We start from the raw sequence: 13,126 nt of genomic DNA on the forward strand, positions 1-13,126 counted from the left end.
GAACAAATTGTACAACAACTTTTGGGGTCCAATTTCTTCTCTTACCCTTGGGAAAATAAAAAATTGGGGGCGAAAAGATCATTTTGTGAAAAAAGATGATTTTTTATTTTTACGGTTCTGCATTATAAACTTCTGTGAAGCACTTGGTGGGTCAAAGTGCTCACCACACATCTAGATAAGTTCCTTAGGGTGTCTACTTTCCAAAATGGTGTCACTTGTGGGGGGTTTCAATGTTTAGGCACATCAGGGGCTCTCCGGAGTCCCATCTCAATTTCAGTCAATTTTGCATTGAAAAGTCAAATGTGCATGACAGCACAGCAAACACGGCTTCTGATCAGCGGTGAAATCATCCCCGCTGGTCAGAGAGCCGCGGTTCCCATGCTGTCAGATGATGAGCCCGTAGCTGTGATCAGAGGTATAAAGTTTACCTCCGGTCATTGGTGTCAGCTGATGGGACTACAGCTCCCATCATCCGACACCTGCTGCCACTAATAACAGCGAGAGTAGGAGTGGCTGATGGGAGTATTCATCATCCGGCGCTCTATATAGTAAGAAAAAACCCTGTTTGGGTTCCCTGTATTTTCTATAACCAGCTAGGCAAAACTCACAGCTGGGGGCTGCAACCCTCAGCAAGGCTGGATACCACGCCATATTTTTTAATTATTTAAAAAACAAAAAAGCAGAGTCCCCCCATTTTTGACAACCAGCTTTGCTAAAGCAGGCATTCTCAGGCTGGTAAGGGGCCATGGATATTAAACACCAGCCTAAAAATAGCAGGCCGCAGCTGCCAGGAAAAGGCACATCTACTTGATGCGCCAATTCTGGCGCTTTGCCTGGCTCTTCCCACTTGTCCTGTAGCGGTGGAAAGTGGGGTTCATATTTGTGGGGTTGATGTCACTAGACAATACAAAGGTGACATCAAGCCCACAGCTTAGTAATAGAAAGGCGTCTATAAGACACATAACCATTACTAATCCTATAGTTACATGGTAAATAAAGACACAGCCAGAATAAAGTCTTTTATTTCAAATAAAATAATTCCACCGAAGCTGTTGTATTCTGTAATAAAATAAAAAAACAATATTCCTCACCTGTCCATCGTTCTGTCCCATGTCGTAATACATGTCTGGGGGATAGTTTTCAACCTGGATGGTGCCAAGATATGACTGTTCAGGCTGAGCACCACTGGTGAATGAGCTTCGGTGACTAGCGGTGACATCATCAAGGTTACCTCCGGTCACTGAGACTGCGTTCCCAGTCAGGCTGAACTGCGGTGACCTCGGTGAGTTCCCTGCTTGCATCGTGAGAAAGTCTCAAGGTGCAAAGGCGAGTTCACCGCAGTTCAAATTCACTGCAGTGAAATTTTCCCGGGGAACTTTCCTCTGCACCATGAGACTTTCCCACAATGCAAGCAGGGAACTCACCGAGGTCACCGCAGTTCAGCCTGACTGGGAACGCAGCCTCAGAGACCTAATTAGATGTGCCTTTTCTGGGTGGCTGCGAGCTGCTATTTATAGGCTTGGGGGGGCAATATCCATGGCCCCATACCAGCCTGTGACTACCAGCCCCCAGCTGTTTGCTTTAGCAATGCTGGTTGCTAAATGTGGGGATCTCACCATTTTTTAAATGTATATAATTAAAAAATATGGCGTAGGCACACCTCTATTATTGATAACCAGCCTTGTTGAAGCTGATAGCTGAGGGTTGAGTTTTGCCTGGCTGATTATCAAAAATATAGTGGAACCAACTTTTTTTTATTATTTATTTACTGCGTGGGCGCTGGCTGATGAATACTCCCATCCGCTGCTCCCACTCACTGTTATTAGCCACAGCAGGTGTCGGATGCTGGAAGCTGTGTTGGGGGAGGATCTGAAGTGACCCTTCACGGTTGACCAAGTGATTTCCAAATTAATCCACAGGGAATTGCCGGCAACTGAGAATGACCAGACAGAGATGTATCTCTGTTTGGGAGGATCAAAGGTAGATCTCTAACCCCCGTTTATTATGTCACCTCTTTTATGATTTTAGCAAGTTATACCTAAACCAATAGTATAAAATCACACTTGCAGCACTTAACTTATAAAATTGCAGGAAAACCGGAAACTACATATATGGCTGTGTCTACAAGGCATAGGAAAAAAACATAACAGCTTGTGCGTCAAGGTCTCGCAGAACAATACACCCCTAGTCTCATATCTTGTCCAGGCTGGAACATCTGGCCCCACACCAACTATGAACTTTTACCTAATTAAGTAACAGAATTTAACTTGTAAACAACAAGATGAAGTCAAAAAGCACAAAATGAAGCCCTTTAGTTTTGATCTTGGTTTAACCCTTCACAATCCCCCCTAGATAAATTTTGTTAGCTATTGTCCAGCATCAGAGGTACTATTCCAAGCTATAAGCTCGAGGGGTACTGGTCTTCACATGACTGGTGCCATGTTACCAGCCATGACTGTTGCGGCTTACCCGTCCCCCCTGTATGCTAGAATTTACGATTAACAATTTTTGATGATGGTGGTGGGGATCTTTTGAAGGTAGCCATGCGCTTGGCTTCAACATCTTTGTCACGGATCCCTTCTCCGTGGTGTCACTTATTTATCACGTGCCTTCTCTCACACGTGACTTGGGGTTGTGCCTGCAAGGGTTAATCTATCTCCCCACTCTCAGTCCAGCATTCAACCTCTGTCCTATGCTGTAATGGGAGCATAAATCACACACCGACCCAGGCCACACACCCGCTCATACACGCTGCCACCACTCATCGAATACACGAGCGATGAGTCCCGGAACTAACAATACTAATAAAAATATGTCTATCACTCATAAGGCTCACACACCTTAGGCTATGGATTCTTTTAGAACATTCAAGGTTCAACTTGTTAAAGTTTTATACTTTAATAACAAAAGGTTCAATGCTTACAATAAGAAAAAGGTATAAAAATATGATAATAAAAAGACATACAACTTATGCAAAACAGTGTCAAAATAAACAGGAGAAACTTACAGAAATTATCTAACTGGTAGTTGCTTTCTGCTCTCTGAGGGTAGGAAGAATGTAGATTGGATCACACCAGCTTCTCAGGCTGCCCCCATCATGTGAACACAATTTTCTGTCTGCAGCCTAAATTTATAACTTTGGTCTGAGGTCAGGTTTCTAGACCGGCCCCCCAGGTTAATATAATTGCGGTCTGGTTGATTGGGCACGGCCGCTCTACTAATGAATATATATTATTTTTCTCTGGAGACACTTGTGAGATGGTTCCCAGGAATAGCTAACCCTCAGACCGCATTTAGCATCTCCCCTCCAAGCACTAGTGGGTGTCAAGTGTTCTTTTCTTCTTGGCCTTAGCTAGACCTCCTGGTGAGATATGGAGACACAATTTCTACTAGTCCCAAGGAAGTACCTATTAACACCTAGGTGTGACTTGCCTTCAGGACAGATGTTAAATTATCACTAGTCACACATATAACCCTAGACACATGTTACTACACACATATAGATATATATACACATATTTCACCACAATCTTCATCAGGTAACTTCGTGAAATCGGTGTAGAGAAGAGCAGGGGTGACAACGCTTTTGGTATCATCATTAGTTGTCCCAGTGCAGAATTTCCTAATGCATACAGAAATACACCGAAGAACAAATTTTAGTATTACATTCATAACAAGGATAAAGGCAGCGATGTGTAACAAACTTTGCAAAATTCCAGCAATCCAGCCCCCAATTCCTTTGAACCAATTGACTGGATTGAGAAAGGAGAAGGTGTCTGCCCACCAACTGTCCTTATTACGGTCATTGTCTTTATCATATTGATCTCTGAGTCTTTGAATGTCCTCTAACTTTATAGTGCTATTAGGATTTATATAATGACAGCAAGCGGGTCCAATAACCTGACACATACCACCCTGTGCTGCTAAGTAATCCAGTACTATAGTTTGTTGATTAGTGACTATGATAAGTTGGTTTTGGACAGCAACAGTAGTATTAAGTATATCCAATATATCCCAAATTTGATCATCTAGTCTGTGGCCCTAACCAATTTATCCCACATTTGTGTAATCATAGGGTAAATGAAATTATTCAAGGACGTTGGGGAATTTAGGCTGTCCCATGCGGTTACCAATGTTATTATAGAAAACGCAAAAAAAACAGAACATTATGTCCCCTTATTTGCTACTAGTCTGTTTGACCAGCGTGCAGTGCGATACGTGGATCCATGTCGGCCTTCCTTCCAGCTTTACTGACGTAGGAGTGATAAGGAGGACCTGATAGGAACCGTCATACAAGGGTTCTAGTCCGTGTTTTCTGACATAGCCTTTTCACGACCACAAAATCACCAGGTTTCAAGTTGTGAGCAGTATCGGTTTCTGCTGAATCTGGAAGGGAAAAAGAAACTAAAACATGGGTGTTAGCAAGATTTTTACTAAGCTGAATAACATATTGAACAGCACGGTCAGTTTCTTTTGATAACAGCTGAGGCTCGAAATTTGCAACTGGGGGCCTAGCACCAAACAATATCTCATATGGGGACAGGCCATGTTTTGCAATAGAGGTAGTACGAATGTGGTACAGTACAATGGGTAGGAGCTCTGGCCATGGAGCCGTAGTCTCCTGCATCATTTTGGTCAATTGTCCCTTCAGTGTGCCGTTCAACCTTTCAACTTTCCCACTGGATTGTGGATGGTATGGAGTATGGAGGGCTACCGTGGATCCAAGCATTGTCAGAACCTCCTGATACACATGAGAAGAAAAGGCCGGGCCTTGGTCACTTTCAACGACTTCTGGAATACCATATCTGCATATAACTTCTATCACCAGTTTCTTTGCTGTGGTTTTTGCAGTCACGTTGGTAACGGAGAATGCTTCCGGCCAACTGGAGAACATGTCGACAACCACCAGACAATATTCATACCTTCCAGACTTAGGCAACATGATGTGGTCCACGTGAAGCCATTGGAAAGGATAGTCAGGCGTAGCAAGATGCTTCGGGGGTACACATTGAAGTTGACCGGGATTGCAGGTCTGACAGATGTTACATGCACGGTTGAGGACTGTAGAAATACCTGGAGCCCAGTAGAATTTTTGTACCAGGGCAAGGGCCTGTTTTTTTCCTCGATGTGTGGGCCCATGTGCCCACGTGGCAATAGCAGGGTACATCCGCTTAGGGAGACACACAAGTTGGTCCTTTTTCCTGAGACCATTGTCCATACGTGCTCCATCAGCTTTCCACTGCTTCACCTCTTCCTTTGGGGACATTCTCTGCATCGTCATTAAGCGTTCTCGTGGGGTCCGGCAGAACACCTCAGTCTAGCGTAGATCATCAGGTTCCTGTAGAGTCAGTGTTTCTTGTACTTGTTTACGCTGAGAGCGTGTGGTCACCATAGCTGGTATGGTCTGTACAACGGGTAGGAGAGCAGCAGCTTTTGCTTGCATATCCGCAAAGGTGTTACCAACAGTCTATGGACTGTTCCTAGGACCGTGCGCCTTGACCTTGATATTGGCCACCTGAGTAGGTAATTTGATTGAGTCCATGAGGGTTTTAACAGCTTCAGCATCCTCCACTGAGTCCCGGCGGTAGTAACAAATCCTCGATTGGCCCATAGAGCTCCAAAATCATGAGCAATACCAGATGCATACTGTGAGTCCATGTATATATTAGCCCGCCTGTCCTTGACCAAAATACATGCAGTAGACAGATCCTGAAGTTCTGCTTCTTGTGCTGACTGTGAGGGTGGGAGCGCAGCTGCGTGCACTACAGTGTCTTCCGTAGTAACAGCGTATCCAGTGTGGAATCTGCCAAAATCATCAGCATATCTTGAACCATCCATGTATAACACCAGATCAGGATGTGGAAGTGGATTTTCGCTGACATTTGACGGAGTAGCTGTCTCTTCAGTCAGAAGTTGGGAATAGTCATGTTGGAGGTAATCCTCATCACTGCCATCCTTCTTGGGGACCGGCAGTAAAGTAGCGGGGTTGATTGTAGTACAGCGATGCAACTTGACATAGTCAGGCAAAAGGAGTGAACACTGCTGCCGTAAATGTCATTATACAGTCAAATGTCTTGGCTGTTGGAGTGTCAGTATTGCCGCAATATCATGTGGGGCAAAAATGTGCGTTTCATGTCCAAGAATTATGTCTGCAGTCTTGTCAAGCAACGAGTGAGTGGTGTGAACTGCCCTCATGCAACTTGGTGATGCCCGGGCCATGGGGTCGAGGAGGGCCGAATAATTGCCCACTGGCCGTTGCCTGTTGCCATGCGACTGTGTAAGTACCCCTGCAGCGTGTCCTTCATTCTCAGACACATACAAATGGAACGGTTGAGTATAGTCCGGGATGCCCAAGGCAGGGGCAGAAGCAATAAGCCACTTTAATTCAGAGAAGGCACGATAAAGGCTTTCCATACAAACCGGTGATCTCTCCTTATAGTTCATTATACAGTCTTTCAGGGCATTGTAGAGAGGTTGCATTATGCGGGATGTGTCCGGTATCCACTGATGACAATAAGTACATAGTCCAAGAAAACGCTGGAGTTCAGTCTCATCTTTCGGAAAAGGAAGGGAGCTGACAGCTATCTTTCTTTCTTCTGTGAGGTGTCTGGCACCCTGAAGGAGACAGTGACCCAAAAATATAACTTGACCAAGGCAGAACTGAAGTTTCGAGGCCGAAACCCGACAGTTCAGATCTGCCAGACACTTGAGGAGTCTAACAGTGGCAGCAATGGCTTCCTGCTCTGTCCGTGCACACAACAAAAGATCATCCACATACTGAAGCAGCGTGATATAGGGGTGATCTAACTGCAGGGGTAAAAGACACTCGCTCATATTTTTTGCAAACTGATTGGGACTGTTTTGGGCCCCTTGTGGCATAACTGTCCACGTCAATTGTCGTCCCTGACAAGTGAATGCAAACAGAAACTGGCAATCTGGGTGTAATGAAATGCTGAAGAAGGCATTGGCGAGGTCGATGAATGTGAACCAAGCAGCATCCTGAGGTATCTGGGACAAAAGAGTATGTGGATTAGGCATTAACTGCCCTAGATCTTGTACCAACCGGTACACAGGGGGTTGGCCGGGTGGGGTCTTTTTCTTAACAGCAAAGAAGGGGTGTTACATGGGGAAACACGGGGTACCAGGGCAGCATTATTGGGTAACGTTTGTATTTGCCCCTTGAGGCCCCGCTCCCAATCATGTTTCAAAGGGTATTGATGGACTTTGGGAAAACACTTTGAGGAACACTTTTACTGGTTCCACAGGTATTTTCCCTATAGCATCTGGCCCTTTTGACCAAAGTTTGGGTGGTATCTCTGAGAGATATGGGGTGAGTCGCTGGTCCACAGGCATTATTGGGGGTGGATCTGGGCCTATTAGGGCCATCATAACCGTGGGAAGGACATGTAGAATGTAACTTAAGAACCATCTGACCATCATCTTGGAATTGTATTCTGGAGCGGAACTGTGATAATAAATCTGCCCCCAGTAAATTTAATAACCAATGATAATTCCTGCTAATGGACACACCAAAAAAGTATCATATGATAGTAATAGGACTATGAGAAATCCAAATGTGTCCAAGTAAGGGGATAAACTATCGTTCTACGTGAAATGTCAGATGAAGCTAATAGGAAAAACACGTATTTAATGAACAAACAACAACCTTTATTAAATGGTATAAAAACAGACAATTTTAAAAATAGCCTACAGTGCTACTAGTGAGCCAAAGAAAAGACAAACAGGCATCACCAATGGATGGGCAGATAAATCACAAAATGTGACAGACTAAATAATACATTCCTCAATGCATAACCATAACGTACCGGGGTATAAAGAAACACTAAACATGACTGATGAGCTGTTAATACAGAGCCCTACTGGACAGAACCAACGGTCCCTAATGCAAGGACTAAATCAGTATATAAGTAACTATAGGGTTAAAGTAAATAGTAAACTACGCTCCTGAAATAACCCATCAGAGCCACGGCTACAAAAAGTCCATAATGGTACAACCCCTGAAATCCTAGATGTCAAACTAAGGTCGTGTAGGTGAGGAAAAGGTTACATAATATGGAACTTACCAACATCCATGTGGTGATGCCACAACCCCATTGTCCAGTAGGGCTCTGTATTAACAGCTCATCAGTCATGTTTAGTGTTTCTTTATACCCTGGTACGTTATGGTTATGCATTGAGGAATGTATTATTTAGTATGTCACATTTTGTGATTTATCTGCCCATCCATTGGTGATGCCTGTTTGTCTTTTCTTTGGCTCACTAGTAGCACTGTAGGCTATTTTTAAAATTGTCTGTTTTTATACCATTTAATAAAGTTTGTTGTTTGTTCATTAAATACGTGTTTTTCCTATTAGCTTCCCCAGTAAATTTACCGGACATGTGGGAGAGATTACGAACTGGGCCGTGACCTCAGGGAAGGGTCCCACGGGAATGGGCTTTGTAAGAGTATGTTTATTGGGTCTGCCATCTACTCCAATTAAAACAAGCTCTTTGTCTGAGAATTGAATAGGGATATCCATAGGTACATCTGATGACTGACTTGATTATGAAATTGGCCGCCCCAGTGTCTACCATGAACTTAACTAGGGTGTCCCCAACAGGAAGCGTGAAAGATGAGCATGCCCCAGGTTTGGTGGAGAACATTGTGATGGCAGACCCTGGTTGGCCACCCCTTCTGTATGGGTGAGTATCAGGATTTTGAGGCTGTCTGTAACTAGAGTATCCCCCAGAGTTCCCAGTATTCAGGTTGCGACTGGAAGGGGGAAAATGAGGGTAGCATCTGTCAGCAGGGGTATGACAATCTCTCTGAAAGTGACCGGGTCGGCCACAGCGCCAGTACTGCAAGCAAGAACTGGTGCGGCGGGGCTGGGGAGCGGTATTCCCAGACATAGGGTCGGAAGGGATATTGGAGTAGGGGACTGAATTTGCGTGCGGTGGGAGGGCAGGAACTGGAGTCTGCTGCGCAGGCCACTGATAAGGAACGAGCTGTGTGCTTGCAGCTGGGGTTGGAGCAGGAATCGCTGCAGCTACTGGTTTAACCTTTGATTTCCCTGCTGATGCAGAGCGGGCTAAATTCTTCTGAAAACTTTTTACTATTTTCAATGCATTATCCGGAGTGGAAGCCTCAATATCAGGTCTGACTGACATTATTGCCTCTTTCAATTCAGATTTGAGGCCGGACATTAAAGCTGCCACAAAAAGGTGTGAATGGGCTTTATTATACAGAGAAAACCCCAAATCTTTAAACACTACCATAAGACTCCCATAAAACTTCTTGGCAGTCTACCCCTTGTCCTGTGTGACATCTGTGAGGGAGGTAGCTTGGTCCGCTAGTCTATCTTGTCCCAAACTTTTAAAGCATTGCAGAAGTCAACACCACTCTCATATGTTCCCCTGTCCAAATTCACATTATACGTTATACCACCCTCAATAATTGGAAAATACCCCTCCCCAGCCTTCACCTGGAGTAAGTGTAACAGATCTTTCCGGGGAGTGGAATAAATCTCTCGATCCGCTGCCATTTGCCTATAGATGGCCATGGGGAAGGTTTCTGGATCGGGTAACTAATTACAAATGGTGTTTATTTGGGATAGGGAAAAGGGGGTATACTTTGGCATGTCGAGTAGTTTTCACATCATCCTCTTCAAACTCTGATATTACTGACTCGGGGGCAGGAGGAGGTGGCAGTAGTATGGGCACAAGAGGCATCTGCTGCGTAAGCGGGGCAGGAGGCTCTGTTACAGTTAGAGATTGTATTGTCTGATGGACTGTTAGTCGGCTATCGAGGACAAATCGGACCTCCTCCAATTTTATGGGGTTTTCCTATATATGCTGCTCTATTGCTGATACTAGGACCATGGTGGCATCCTTCCTGGGATATTGAGATACCGGCAGAGATTAATGGTATGGCCATTGTACGTTGAGGCATCGTACCGGGGGGAACAGAGGATAAATACAGGATTGCGTTCTAGACAACCTCTGTGTTAGGACCTAGGAATGTTGGTAGGATTATATCGTGGTCCCACTGCATGTATTACATATTGACATGGCAGCCGTCCTGCTCTGGTCGCTGCGACCAGTCCTGTTTCTACCTGGCCATACGTTTGTATATACGAATTAGATTCCTTCTATATCATGGGTCCGCCTTTCTGTAAAATTGTTACGGCCAGTCCTCCAGCATGGTGGAGTTGATTATTTGCGGCATTTACTATGGCTTCAACATGCTGCTTCGTAAGATCCCAGGTCCCTATCCTAAAGAGCACATCATCACGGTGGGGTCCAGGAATAACATTAGAATACATTTCCTGGAAATCTTCTATCTCCTCTGTGTATCCTGTCTCTGACCGGGTGACTAAAGTAGGAGGGGGTGGATACTCATAACCACTAGCAATACTAGGCATAGCAGGGACTGGTGCTGGCGGTGGCTGATAAGTGCCGTCAGCTTTTACCAAGGGAAAGGTGGGGGCTACAACTCCGGGTCTTCTTGCTCCACAATTGTAACAGACCTGTCTCCACTGAGAATTAGCAACTCTGCATACATCACAAATCCACCCGGCAGGATCATAGGGTGGGGGCGCACTAAGTTTTGGCAACCCAGGATATATTGGTGCTTTGGGGTTGAGGGGCACGGAGCTTAGTCGGGAGGAGAGGCTTGATTTCCTGGGGAGGGACCATATTATCTAAAAGGGAGACCCCCTGTCCAAGATCATCATTTTTTGTTGTTTGTCTTTCAGGCACATTACCCTCAGTTACTTTATCAATTCCTTCTTGCACCACAAAACATCCAGTCTTTATCATAGTAGTAGACAGCTTTCCTTTTTCAAAGTAACAATAAGGGTATGTGCACACGTTGCAGATTCTCTGCGGATCCGCAGCGTTTTTTGCAGTGCCATGCAGGAAGTAAGCGGATCAATGTATTCCTAGGTGTGCGGAATCCCCGCGATTCCGCAAATTAATGAACATGCTGCGTTTTTTTCTGGAATGCGTTTCCGCTCAGGAAAATAACGCAGCATGTGCACATAAAATGCGGATTGCATTCTATTAAATAGGATACTTAATGTGAGCGTTTTTTCCGCGGTTTTATAGCTGAAAAAACGCAAAAAAAAAACATGACGTGTGCACACAGCCTAAGGGTTTGCCTTGTTTGATCGATCTTGTTTTTGAAGTAGGTGGCAAAGTCCTCAGAAGAGATGAGGAGAGTTGGAGGTTGCAGTGGTGGGCGGAGGAGAGTTGAATGTGCTGAACAGTTGCTTTGGGTTGTAGGATAGTGAGGATACAAGGTTAGTGAAATAGGTCTGTTTAGCAGATGTGAGGGCTAGTTTGAAGGCAAATGTAGCTTGTTTGAAAGCAGTGAAGTCGTCTGGCAGGCGTGTTTTCTTCCAACGCCGCTCCGCGACCCTGGATGCTTGTCAGAGTTTTTTGGTGAGGTTGTTATGCCAGGGTTGCCTATTGATTTGTCGCACTTTGCCATGCATGAGAGGGGCGACTGAGTCTATGACTGATGTGAGGGTGGAGTTATAGAAAGCGGTGGCGCTGTCTGTGTTGTGGAGTGAAGATATGAAGGACAGGGGTAGAAGAGAGTCTGTGAATGTCTAGGTGTGCGAGGTTTCTGCAAGGATGTGGTAATGGCTGGACATTGGGGGCAGGTGAGGAGGACAAGGATGAGAAGGTGAGTAGATGGTAGTCAGAGAGGGGGAAGGGAGAGGTTGTGAGATTAGATAAGGAACAGAGGCGGGTGAAGATGAGGTCTAGTGTGTGTCCGTCTGTGTGGGTGGCTGTGGAGGACCACTGAATAAGTACAAAGGATGAGGTAATGGCCAGGAGCTTGGAGGCCGCTGGCTGGCGGGTGTCAGTAGGGATATTAAAGTCACCCATTATGATGGTGGGGATGTCAGCAGAAAGTGAAGAAGCCAGGTGGAGAATTGGTCAATGAATTGGCTGCAGGTATCACATGATGTAACAATGTACCACAATCCCCGGGAGATCCAGTGCCGACACAGCTAAATCGGCGCCAATACCGGTGGTGTTAAAATTTTACATGGCGGAAGCCTGATAATTGTGAAGGGGGGTTTCTGAGTAGTGGACAAGCCCTATAAATTAATTCTCATCCACTTTGCTGGTGCAGTAAAATGCTGCGGATTTTTCTTTAGGACAATCGACACATATAATCTGCAACGTGTGAATCGAGCCCAAGAGCAGCCTTACCAGGTATCCGCATGGTTGTAACAACCTAAACAATTAATTTACCAGGTTAATTAGTGTGAAAACAATCTGTATAAAAATTAACAAAAACAATGTAGATTTTTATTCATGTATAAAAAAAAAAACTGATAAAAGTTACACAAAAACATTTTGCAGGACTTCAGTCTAATGGCCACATCAGTAGTCTGTGGTGGCCAGACGTCCTCATACCTGCATCTTAGGGGTCACATCAGTAGTCTGTGATGGCCAGACCTTCCCTTATCTGAATCTTAGGGGTCACATCAGTAGTCTGTGACGACCAGACCTCCTCCTACATACGACATCTCGGGGGCCACATCACTAGTTTGTAACTGCCAGACCTCCTCCTACCTGCCGACATCTCGGGGGCCACATCAGTAGTCTTTGTTTGCTGGACCTTCTCCTACCTGCCGACATCTCGGGGGCCACATCAGTAGTCATTGTTTGCTGGACCTTCTCCTACCTGCCAACATCTCGAGAGTCACATCAGTAGTCTGTGTTGGCAGGGCCTCCTCCTACCTGCCGACATCTTGGGGGCCACATCAGTAGTCTGTGTTGGCAGGGCCTCCTCCTACCTGCCGACATCTTGGGGGCCACATCAGTGGTCTATGGTGACCAGACCTCCTCCTACCTGTCAACATCTCGGGAGTCACATCAGTAGTCTGTGTTGGCAGGGCCTCCTCCTACCTGCCGACATCTTGGGGGCCACATCAGTAGTCTGTGTTGGCAGGGCCTCCTCCTACCTGCCGACATCTTGGGGGCCACATCAGTGGTCTATGGTGACCAGACCTCCTCCTACCTGTCGACATCTCGGGAGTCACATCAGTAGTCTGTGTTGGCAGGGCCTCCTCCTACCTGCCGACATCTTGGGGGCCACATCAGTGGT

Source organism: Ranitomeya imitator, chromosome 4 (genome assembly GCF_032444005.1).
Source record: "Ranitomeya imitator isolate aRanImi1 chromosome 4, aRanImi1.pri, whole genome shotgun sequence".
Lineage (NCBI taxonomy): Eukaryota > Metazoa > Chordata > Amphibia > Anura > Dendrobatidae > Ranitomeya > Ranitomeya imitator.